This window comes from Giraffa tippelskirchi, chromosome X (assembly GCF_054371585.1).
Source record: "Giraffa tippelskirchi isolate mGirTip1 chromosome X, T2T-mGirTip1v1.2.pri, whole genome shotgun sequence".
Lineage (NCBI taxonomy): Eukaryota > Metazoa > Chordata > Mammalia > Artiodactyla > Giraffidae > Giraffa > Giraffa tippelskirchi.
Genome location: NC_137289.1, coordinates 21,508,165 through 21,520,442, shown reverse-complemented (window position 1 = coordinate 21,520,442; position 12,278 = coordinate 21,508,165). Strand labels below are relative to the sequence as shown.

General features: G+C 46.4%; 1 long non-coding RNA gene across 1 annotated transcript in view; it reads right to left on the bottom strand.

Moving 5' to 3' along the window:
- LOC145536975 (uncharacterized) overlaps positions 1 to 12,278 on the bottom strand; it is a 411,144-nt gene that overhangs the window by 55,427 nt on the left and 343,439 nt on the right. The window contains exons 150-154 of the long non-coding RNA XR_014076109.1: positions 11,150 to 11,460; positions 8,841 to 9,151; positions 6,532 to 6,842; positions 4,223 to 4,533; positions 1,913 to 2,223 (exon numbers count right to left, since the gene is read on the bottom strand). This is a non-coding gene — a long non-coding RNA (uncharacterized LOC145536975). The remainder of the gene's footprint in view (positions 1 to 1,912; positions 2,224 to 4,222; positions 4,534 to 6,531; positions 6,843 to 8,840; positions 9,152 to 11,149; positions 11,461 to 12,278) is intronic.

Here is a 12,278-nt window from a genome sequence, read left to right as displayed (position 1 = left end):
ACATTTTCTTTTTGGTTTCCATTGGACAAAGGTACCCAACTTTATCACTCATCTTCTGTTTTCCAGATTTCAATTTTTACTTGATCCCTTCTTTTTTTTTTTTTTATCTCCAGCATTTTTTCAAACTATCAAACTGTTTGGAGGCATCAAGTGGCAAACCTCTGGCATCCATGCGTAAGACACAAAAGAAATTGACTATACCTAAGGACTTGCCAAACCTAGGCAACAGGCCACATGTTTATTATCTTGTCTCACTCAGATGGTAAAGCATCCGCCTGCAATGCAAGAGACCCAGGTTTGATCCACGGGTCAGGAAGATTCCCTGGAAAAGGTCCTGGCTATGCACTCCAGTATTCTGGCCTGGAGAATTCAATGGACAAGAGGAGCCTGGTGGGTCTAAAGAGTCCGTGGGGTCCAAAGAGTCAGGCACAACTGAGGGAATAACACACACACTTCCCAAATTTGCTGGAGTCTTCATATTCTAGGCTTTGTGTGTTGAGTTGAAGAAGCCATTTGGTGAAGCTCTAGGGTGACCCAGATACTTCTCATGACTGAATGCAGACAATGCCCTACTTGTAATCATACACTCTTACATGGCTATCAATTCCAATCAGATGGCACACGTGACTTTGTCTCATACTATCATCATATATAATTGGAAAAAAACAAGTATTTTCCATCTCATAAATGGCCTTAGCTAGAGTGCAGTTCAGTAGCTCAGTCGTGTCCAACTCTTTGCAACCCCACGGACTGCAGCACGCCAGGCTTTCCTTTCCATCACCAACTCCCAGAGCTTGCTCCAACTCATGTCCGTGGAGTCAGTGATGCCATCCACCCATCTCATCCTCTGTCATCCCCTTCTCTTCCCACTTTCAGTCTTTCCCGCTATCAAGGTCTTGTCAAGTGAGTCAGTTCTTCGTATCAGACGACCAAAATATAGGAGTTTCAGCTTCAGCATCAGTCCCTCCAATGTATATTCGGGGTAGATTTCCTTTAGGATGGACTGGTTGGATCTCTGTGCAGTCCAAGGGACTCTCAAGAGTCTCCTGCCACACCACAGCTCAAAAGCATCAATGCTTTGATGCTCACCTGTCCTTATATTCCAACTCTCACATCCATGCATGCCTGCCAGAAAAACCATTGCTTTGACCAGACGGACCTTTGTTGGCAAAGAAATGTCTCTGTTTTTTAATATGCTGTCTAGGTTGCTCATAGCTTTACTTCCAAGGAGCAAGCGTCTTTTAATTTCATGGCTGCAGTCACCATCTGCAGTGATTTTGGAGTCCCCCCAAATAAAGTAAAGTACAGCAGTTTGCTTTCCATCTTAAAGCACAGGAAGGAAATAATGCTATCCTCCCTGGCAGGCTGCAGTCCATAGCGTCGCACAGAGTCTGACATGACTCAAGAGACTTAGCACACACCAACCCCAAAGCCAGGTCTTTGCCCCGCTCCCCTGCAAGAACTGAGATAACATCAGCGTCAGGTCAGGACAAAGGTATTGACCCTGGGCTTTAGAGTGAACCTGCAAAGACACAGAAGTTCGCAGCTGGTGGGTGGGTTCAGACAATGTAGGCCTTCCACTACATTTGTGATTTTCATCCACTTGAGCATCTGCAGGCTCCTAGAAAATATTCTGACTCAAACCAGCAAGTCAGTGTATTCCCATTCCTTCCATACAGGTCCTTCTTGCTCCAAGCCATGGTACTTTATTTAGACTTTTGGTCACCCTCAACTTCGTCAATGGCATCACCTATTTAAGGTACTTGGCATTAGGCCAGTCCATTGCACTCTGTCACTCCTGTCACAATGGGCCCAGGCCCTACAAAGGGCAGATTCACAAGACAAGTGCCCCCATTTTCAGTGCTTGGCTCTAAGGCCCACCACAATGTTAGGAAACTGAGGCCCCGCTTACCTCCTTCCTGTGACTGGACTTCCTGGCAGCAGCTGGAGGGCTCCGTGGTCCTGGGCCCTCACTGATCAGACACTAAGCCTAGAACCTGACTGTCCACCGATCCTGCCAGATCACACAGAAAAGGTTGAGGGCCAGGCTTGAGTTCAGGTTCTGTTGTTCCTAAGTTGATCTGACCGGCCTCCACTGCTAGGCCTCGCAAGGAAGAGCAGCTCACAGCTTTGGCCTGATCAAACTGTTTCCGCACGATGGCAGTGCTGTCCCAGAAGAGAGACATCTTGTTTCAACCATTCTTCTGCCTCTGCCCTTTGAACCTGAAAAAGACACCATAAACAGACAGACACCAGGAAATATGGCTGACTTGTATTTGACTCAATTCAGAGAAACCTGGTTATATTTCTACATTTTCTTTTTGGTTTCCATTGGACAAAGGTACCCAACTTTATCACTCATCTTCTGTTTTCCAGATTTCAATTTTTACTTGATCCCTTCTTTTTTTTTTTTTTATCTCCAGCATTTTTTCAAACTATCAAACTGTTTGGAGGCATCAAGTGGCAAACCTCTGGCATCCATGCGTAAGACACAAAAGAAATTGACTATACCTAAGGACTTGCCAAACCTAGGCAACAGGCCACATGTTTATTATCTTGTCTCACTCAGATGGTAAAGCATCCGCCTGCAATGCAAGAGACCCAGGTTTGATCCACGGGTCAGGAAGATTCCCTGGAAAAGGTCCTGGCTATGCACTCCAGTATTCTGGCCTGGAGAATTCAATGGACAAGAGGAGCCTGGTGGGTCTAAAGAGTCCGTGGGGTCCAAAGAGTCAGGCACAACTGAGGGAATAACACACACACTTCCCAAATTTGCTGGAGTCTTCATATTCTAGGCTTTGTGTGTTGAGTTGAAGAAGCCATTTGGTGAAGCTCTAGGGTGACCCAGATACTTCTCATGACTGAATGCAGACAATGCCCTACTTGTAATCATACACTCTTACATGGCTATCAATTCCAATCAGATGGCACACGTGACTTTGTCTCATACTATCATCATATATAATTGGAAAAAAACAAGTATTTTCCATCTCATAAATGGCCTTAGCTAGAGTGCAGTTCAGTAGCTCAGTCGTGTCCAACTCTTTGCAACCCCACGGACTGCAGCACGCCAGGCTTTCCTTTCCATCACCAACTCCCAGAGCTTGCTCCAACTCATGTCCGTGGAGTCAGTGATGCCATCCACCCATCTCATCCTCTGTCATCCCCTTCTCTTCCCACTTTCAGTCTTTCCCGCTATCAAGGTCTTGTCAAGTGAGTCAGTTCTTCGTATCAGACGACCAAAATATAGGAGTTTCAGCTTCAGCATCAGTCCCTCCAATGTATATTTGGGGTAGATTTCCTTTAGGATGGACTGGTTGGATCTCTGTGCAGTCCAAGGGACTCTCAAGAGTCTCCTGCCACACCACAGCTCAAAAGCATCAATGCTTTGATGCTCACCTGTCCTTATATTCCAACTCTCACATCCATGCATGCCTGCCAGAAAAACCATTGCTTTGACCAGACGGACCTTTGTTGGCAAAGAAATGTCTCTGTTTTTTAATATGCTGTCTAGGTTGCTCATAGCTTTACTTCCATGGAGCAAGCGTCTTTTAATTTCATGGCTGCAGTCACCATCTGCAGTGATTTTGGAGTCCCCCAAAATAAAGTAAAGTACAGCAGTTTGCTTTCCATCTTAAAGCACAGGAAGGAAATAATGCTATCCTCCCTGGCAGGCTGCAGTCCATAGCGTCGCACAGAGTCTGACATGACTCAAGAGACTTAGCACACACCAACCCCAAAGCCAGGTCTTTGCCCCGCTCCCCTGCAAGAACTGAGATAACATCAGCGTCAGGTCAGGACAAAGGTATTGACCCTGGGCTTTAGAGTGAACCTGCAAAGACACAGAAGTTCGCAGCTGGTGGGTGGGTTCAGACAATGTAGGCCTTCCACTACATTTGTGATTTTCATCCACTTGAGCATCTGCAGGCTCCTAGAAAATATTCTGACTCAAACCAGCAAGTCAGTGTATTCCCATTCCTTCCATACAGGTCCTTCTTGCTCCAAGCCATGGTACTTTATTTAGACTTTTGGTCACCCTCAACTTCGTCAATGGCATCACCTATTTAAGGTACTTGGCATTAGGCCAGTCCATTGCACTCTGTCACTCCTGTCACAATGGGCCCAGGCCCTACAAAGGGCAGATTCACAAGACAAGTGCCCCCATTTTCAGTGCTTGGCTCTAAGGCCCACCACAATGTTAGGAAACTGAGGCCCCGCTTACCTCCTTCCTGTGACTGGACTTCCTGGCAGCAGCTGGAGGGCTCCGTGGTCCTGGGCCCTCACTGATCAGACACTAAGCCTAGAACCTGACTGTCCACCGATCCTGCCAGATCACACAGAAAAGGTTGAGGGCCAGGCTTGAGTTCAGGTTCTGTTGTTCCTAAGTTGATCTGACCGGCCTCCACTGCTAGGCCTCGCAAGGAAGAGCAGCTCACAGCTTTGGCCTGATCAAACTGTTTCCGCACGATGGCAGTGCTGTCCCAGAAGAGAGACATCTTGTTTCAACCATTCTTCTGCCTCTGCCCTTTGAACCTGAAAAAGACACCATAAACAGACAGACACCAGGAAATATGGCTGACTTGTATTTGACTCAATTCAGAGAAACCTGGTTATATTTCTACATTTTCTTTTTGGTTTCCATTGGACAAAGGTACCCAACTTTATCACTCATCTTCTGTTTTCCAGATTTCAATTTTTACTTGATCCCTTCTTTTTTTTTTTTTATCTCCAGCATTTTTTCAAACTATCAAACTGTTTGGAGGCATCAAGTGGCAAACCTCTGGCATCCATGCGTAAGACACAAAAGAAATTGACTATACCTAAGGACTTGCCAAACCTAGGCAACAGGCCACATGTTTATTATCTTGTCTCACTCAGATGGTAAAGCATCCGCCTGCAATGCAAGAGACCCAGGTTTGATCCACGGGTCAGGAAGATTCCCTGGAAAAGGTCCTGGCTATGCACTCCAGTATTCTGGCCTGGAGAATTCAATGGACAAGAGGAGCCTGGTGGGTCTAAAGAGTCCGTGGGGTCCAAAGAGTCAGGCACAACTGAGGGAATAACACACACACTTCCCAAATTTGCTGGAGTCTTCATATTCTAGGCTTTGTGTGTTGAGTTGAAGAAGCCATTTGGTGAAGCTCTAGGGTGACCCAGATACTTCTCATGACTGAATGCAGACAATGCCCTACTTGTAATCATACACTCTTACATGGCTATCAATTCCAATCAGATGGCACACGTGACTTTGTCTCATACTATCATCATATATAATTGGAAAAAAACAAGTATTTTCCATCTCATAAATGGCCTTAGCTAGAGTTCAGTTCAGTAGCTCAGTCGTGTCCAACTCTTTGCAACCCCACGGACTGCAGCACGCCAGGCTTTCCTTTCCATCACCAACTCCCAGAGCTTGCTCCAACTCATGTCCGTGGAGTCAGTGATGCCATCCACCCATCTCATCCTCTGTCATCCCCTTCTCTTCCCACTTTCAGTCTTTCCCGCTATCAAGGTCTTGTCAAGTGAGTCAGTTCTTCGTATCAGACGACCAAAATATAGGAGTTTCAGCTTCAGCATCAGTCCCTCCAAAGAATATTCGGGGTAGATTTCCTTTAGGATGGACTGGTTGGATCTCTGTGCAGTCCAAGGGACTCTCAAGAGTCTCCTGCCACACCACAGCTCAAAAGCATCAATGCTTTGATGCTCACCTGTCCTTATATTCCAACTCTCACATCCATGCATGCCTGCCAGAAAAACCATTGCTTTGACCAGACGGACCTTTGTTGGCAAAGAAATGTCTCTGTTTTTTAATATGCTGTCTAGGTTGCTCATAGCTTTACTTCCAAGGAGCAAGCGTCTTTTAATTTCATGGCTGCAGTCACCATCTGCAGTGATTTTGGAGTCCCCCAAAATAAAGTAAAGTACAGCAGTTTGCTTTCCATCTTAAAGCACAGGAAGGAAATAATGCTATCCTCCCTGGCAGGCTGCAGTCCATAGCGTCGCACAGAGTCTGACATGACTCAAGAGACTTAGCACACACCAACCCCAAAGCCAGGTCTTTGCCCCGCTCCCCTGCAAGAACTGAGATAACATCAGCGTCAGGTCAGGACAAAGGTATTGACCCTGGGCTTTAGAGTGAACCTGCAAAGACACAGAAGTTCGCAGCTGGTGGGTGGGTTCAGACAATGTAGGCCTTCCACTACATTTGTGATTTTCATCCACTTGAGCATCTGCAGGCTCCTAGAAAATATTCTGACTCAAACCAGCAAGTCAGTGTATTCCCATTCCTTCCATACAGGTCCTTCTTGCTCCAAGCCATGGTACTTTATTTAGACTTTTGGTCACCCTCAACTTCGTCAATGGCATCACCTATTTAAGGTACTTGGCATTAGGCCAGTCCATTGCACTCTGTCACTCCTGTCACAATGGGCCCAGGCCCTACAAAGGGCAGATTCACAAGACAAGTGCCCCCATTTTCAGTGCTTGGCTCTAAGGCCCACCACAATGTTAGGAAACTGAGGCCCCGCTTACCTCCTTCCTGTGACTGGACTTCCTGGCAGCAGCTGGAGGGCTCCGTGGTCCTGGGCCCTCACTGATCAGACACTAAGCCTAGAACCTGACTGTCCACCGATCCTGCCAGATCACACAGAAAAGGTTGAGGGCCAGGCTTGAGTTCAGGTTCTGTTGTTCCTAAGTTGATCTGACCGGCCTCCACTGCTAGGCCTCGCAAGGAAGAGCAGCTCACAGCTTTGGCCTGATCAAACTGTTTCCGCACGATGGCAGTGCTGTCCCAGAAGAGAGACATCTTGTTTCAACCATTCTTCTGCCTCTGCCCTTTGAACCTGAAAAAGACACCATAAACAGACAGACACCAGGAAATATGGCTGACTTGTATTTGACTCAATTCAGAGAAACCTGGTTATATTTCTACATTTTCTTTTTGGTTTCCATTGGACAAAGGTACCCAACTTTATCACTCATCTTCTGTTTTCCAGATTTCAATTTTTACTTGATCCCTTCTTTTTTTTTTTTTATCTCCAGCATTTTTTCAAACTATCAAACTGTTTGGAGGCATCAAGTGGCAAACCTCTGGCATCCATGCGTAAGACACAAAAGAAATTGACTATACCTAAGGACTTGCCAAACCTAGGCAACAGGCCACATGTTTATTATCTTGTCTCACTCAGATGGTAAAGCATCCGCCTGCAATGCAAGAGACCCAGGTTTGATCCACGGGTCAGGAAGATTCCCTGGAAAAGGTCCTGGCTATGCACTCCAGTATTCTGGCCTGGAGAATTCAATGGACAAGAGGAGCCTGGTGGGTCTAAAGAGTCCGTGGGGTCCAAAGAGTCAGGCACAACTGAGGGAATAACACACACACTTCCCAAATTTGCTGGAGTCTTCATATTCTAGGCTTTGTGTGTTGAGTTGAAGAAGCCATTTGGTGAAGCTCTAGGGTGACCCAGATACTTCTCATGACTGAATGCAGACAATGCCCTACTTGTAATCATACACTCTTACATGGCTATCAATTCCAATCAGATGGCACACGTGACTTTGTCTCATACTATCATCATACATAATTGGAAAAAAACAAGTATTTTCCATCTCATAAATGGCCTTAGCTAGAGTGCAGTTCAGTAGCTCAGTCGTGTCCAACTCTTTGCAACCCCACGGACTGCAGCACGCCAGGCTTTCCTTTCCATCACCAACTCCCAGAGCTTGCTCCAACTCATGTCCGTGGAGTCAGTGATGCCATCCACCCATCTCATCCTCTGTCATCCCCTTCTCTTCCCACTTTCAGTCTTTCCCGCTATCAAGGTCTTGTCAAGTGAGTCAGTTCTTCGTATCAGACGACCAAAATATAGGAGTTTCAGCTTCAGCATGAGTCCCTCCAATGTATATTCGGGGTAGATTTCCTTTAGGATGGACTGGTTGGATCTCTGTGCAGTCCAAGGGACTCTCAAGAGTCTCCTGCCACACCACAGCTCAAAAGCATCAATGCTTTGATGCTCACCTGTCCTTATATTCCAACTCTCACATCCATGCATGCCTGCCAGAAAAACCATTGCTTTGACCAGACGGACCTTTGTTGGCAAAGAAATGTCTCTGTTTTTTAATATGCTGTCTAGGTTGCTCATAGCTTTACTTCCAAGGAGCAAGCGTCTTTTAATTTCATGGCTGCAGTCACCATCTGCAGTGATTTTGGAGTCCCCCAAAATAAAGTAAAGTACAGCAGTTTGCTTTCCATCTTAAAGCACAGGAAGGAAATAATGCTATCCTCCCTGGCAGGCTGCAGTCCATAGCGTCGCACAGAGTCTGACATGACTCAAGAGACTTAGCACACACCAACCCCAAAGCCAGGTCTTTGCCCCGCTCCCCTGCAAGAACTGAGATAACATCAGCGTCAGGTCAGGACAAAGGTATTGACCCTGGGCTTTAGAGTGAACCTGCAAAGACACAGAAGTTCGCAGCTGGTGGGTGGGTTCAGACAATGTAGGCCTTCCACTACATTTGTGATTTTCATCCACTTGAGCATCTGCAGGCTCCTAGAAAATATTCTGACTCAAACCAGCAAGTCAGTGTATTCCCATTCCTTCCATACAGGTCCTTCTTGCTCCAAGCCATGGTACTTTATTTAGACTTTTGGTCACCCTCAACTTCGTCAATGGCATCACCTATTTAAGGTACTTGGCATTAGGCCAGTCCATTGCACTCTGTCACTCCTGTCACAATGGGCCCAGGCCCTACAAAGGGCAGATTCACAAGACAAGTGCCCCCATTTTCAGTGCTTGGCTCTAAGGCCCACCACAATGTTAGGAAACTGAGGCCCCGCTTACCTCCTTCCTGTGACTGGACTTCCTGGCAGCAGCTGGAGGGCTCCGTGGTCCTGGGCCCTCACTGATCAGAGACTAAGCCTAGAACCTGACTGTCCACCGATCCTGCCAGATCACACAGAAAAGGTTGAGGGCCAGGCTTGAGTTCAGGTTCTGTTGTTCCTAAGTTGATCTGACCGGCCTCCACTGCTAGGCCTCGCAAGGAAGAGCAGCTCACAGCTTTGGCCTGATCAAACTGTTTCCGCACGATGGCAGTGCTGTCCCAGAAGAGAGACATCTTGTTTCAACCATTCTTCTGCCTCTGCCCTTTGAACCTGAAAAAGACACCATAAACAGACAGACACCAGGAAATATGGCTGACTTGTATTTGACTCAATTCAGAGAAACCTGGTTATATTTCTACATTTTCTTTTTGGTTTCCATTGGACAAAGGTACCCAACTTTATCACTCATCTTCTGTTTTCCAGATTTCAATTTTTACTTGATCCCTTCTTTTTTTTTTTTTATCTCCAGCATTTTTTCAAACTATCAAACTGTTTGGAGGCATCAAGTGGCAAACCTCTGGCATCCATGCGTAAGACACAAAAGAAATTGACTATACCTAAGGACTTGCCAAACCTAGGCAACAGGCCACATGTTTATTATCTTGTCTCACTCAGATGGTAAAGCATCCGCCTGCAATGCAAGAGACCCAGGTTTGATCCACGGGTCAGGAAGATTCCCTGGAAAAGGTCCTGGCTATGCACTCCAGTATTCTGGCCTGGAGAATTCAATGGACAAGAGGAGCCTGGTGGGTCTAAAGAGTCCGTGGGGTCCAAAGAGTCAGGCACAACTGAGGGAATAACACACACACTTCCCAAAATTGCTGGAGTCTTCATATTCTAGGCTTTGTGTGTTGAGTTGAAGAAGCCATTTGGTGAAGCTCTAGGGTGACCCAGATACTTCTCATGACTGAATGCAGACAATGCCCTACTTGTAATCATACACTCTTACATGGCTATCAATTCCAATCAGATGGCACACGTGACTTTGTCTCATACTATCATCATATATAATTGGAAAAAAACAAGTATTTTCCATCTCATAAATGGCCTTAGCTAGAGTTCAGTTCAGTAGCTCAGTCGTGTCCAACTCTTTGCAACCCCACGGACTGCAGCACGCCAGGCTTTCCTTTCCATCACCAACTCCCAGAGCTTGCTCCAACTCATGTCCGTGGAGTCAGTGATGCCATCCACCCATCTCATCCTCTGTCATCCCCTTCTCTTCCCACTTTCAGTCTTTCCCGCTATCAAGGTCTTGTCAAGTGAGTCAGTTCTTCGTATCAGACGACCAAAATATAGGAGTTTCAGCTTCAGCATCAGTCCCTCCAATGTATATTCGGGGTAGATTTCCTTTAGGATGGACTGGTTGGATCTCTGTGCAGTCCAAGGGACTCTCAAGAGTCTCCTGCCACACCACAGCTCAAAAGCATCAATGCTTTGATGCTCACCTGTCCTTATATTCCAACTCTCACATCCATGCATGCCTGCCAGAAAAACCATTGCTTTGACCAGACGGACCTTTGTTGGCAAAGAAATGTCTCTGTTTTTTAATATGCTGTCTAGGTTGCTCATAGCTTTACTTCCAAGGAGCAAGCGTCTTTTAATTTCATGGCTGCAGTCACCATCTGCAGTGATTTTGGAGTCCCCCAAAATAAAGTAAAGTACAGCAGTTTGCTTTCCATCTTAAAGCACAGGAAGGAAATAATGCTATCCTCCCTGGCAGGCTGCAGTCCATAGCGTCGCACAGAGTCTGACATGACTCAAGAGACTTAGCACACACCAACCCCAAAGCCAGGTCTTTGCCCCGCTCCCCTGCAAGAACTGAGATAACATCAGCGTCAGGTCAGGACAAAGGTATTGACCCTGGGCTTTAGAGTGAACCTGCAAAGACACAGAAGTTCGCAGCTGGTGGGTGGGTTCAGACAATGTAGGCCTTCCACTACATTTGTGATTTTCATCCACTTGAGCATCTGCAGGCTCCTAGAAAATATTCTGACTCAAACCAGCAAGTCAGTGTATTCCCATTCCTTCCATACAGGTCCTTCTTGCTCCAAGCCATGGTACTTTATTTAGACTTTTGGTCACCCTCAACTTCGTCAATGGCATCACCTATTTAAGGTACTTGGCATTAGGCCAGTCCATTGCACTCTGTCACTCCTGTCACAATGGGCCCAGGCCCTACAAAGGGCAGATTCACAAGACAAGTGCCCCCATTTTCAGTGCTTGGCTCTAAGGCCCACCACAATGTTAGGAAACTGAGGCCCCGCTTACCTCCTTCCTGTGACTGGACTTCCTGGCAGCAGCTGGAGGGCTCCGTGGTCCTGGGCCCTCACTGATCAGACACTAAGCCTAGAACCTGACTGTCCACCGATCCTGCCAGATCACACAGAAAAGGTTGAGGGCCAGGCTTGAGTTCAGGTTCTGTTGTTCCTAAGTTGATCTGACCGGCCTCCACTGCTAGGCCTCGCAAGGAAGAGCAGCTCACAGCTTTGGCCTGATCAAACTGTTTCCGCACGATGGCAGTGCTGTCCCAGAAGAGAGACATCTTGTTTCAACCATTCTTCTGCCTCTGCCCTTTGAACCTGAAAAAGACACCATAAACAGACAGACACCAGGAAATATGGCTGACTTGTATTTGACTCAATTCAGAGAAACCTGGTTATATTTCTACATTTTCTTTTTGGTTTCCATTGGACAAAGGTACCCAACTTTATCACTCATCTTCTGTTTTCCAGATTTCAATTTTTACTTGATCCCTTCTTTTTTTTTTTTTATCTCCAGCATTTTTTCAAACTATCCAACTGTTTGGAGGCATCAAGTGGCAAACCTCTGGCATCCATGCGTAAGACACAAAAGAAATTGACTATACCTAAGGACTTGCCAAACCTAGGCAACAGGCCACATGTTTATTATCTTGTCTCACTCAGATGGTAAAGCATCCGCCTGCAATGCAAGAGACCCAGGTTTGATCCACGGGTCAGGAAGATTCCCTGGAAAAGGTCCTGGCTATGCACTCCAGTATTCTGGCCTGGAGAATTCAATGGACAAGAGGAGCCTGGTGGGTCTAAAGAGTCCGTGGGGTCCAAAGAGTCAGGCACAACTGAGGGAATAACACACACACTTCCCAAATTTGCTGGAGTCTTCATATTCTAGGCTTTGTGTGTTGAGTTGAAGAAGCCATTTGGTGAAGCTCTAGGGTGACCCAGATACTTCTCATGACTGAATGCAGACAATGCCCTACTTGTAATCATACACTCTTACATGGCTATCAATTCCAATCAGATGGCACACGTGACTTTGTCTCATACTATCATCATATATAATTGGAAAAAAACAAGTATTTTCCATCTCATAAATGGCCTTAGCTAGAGTTCAGTTCAGTAGCTCAGTCGTGTCCAAC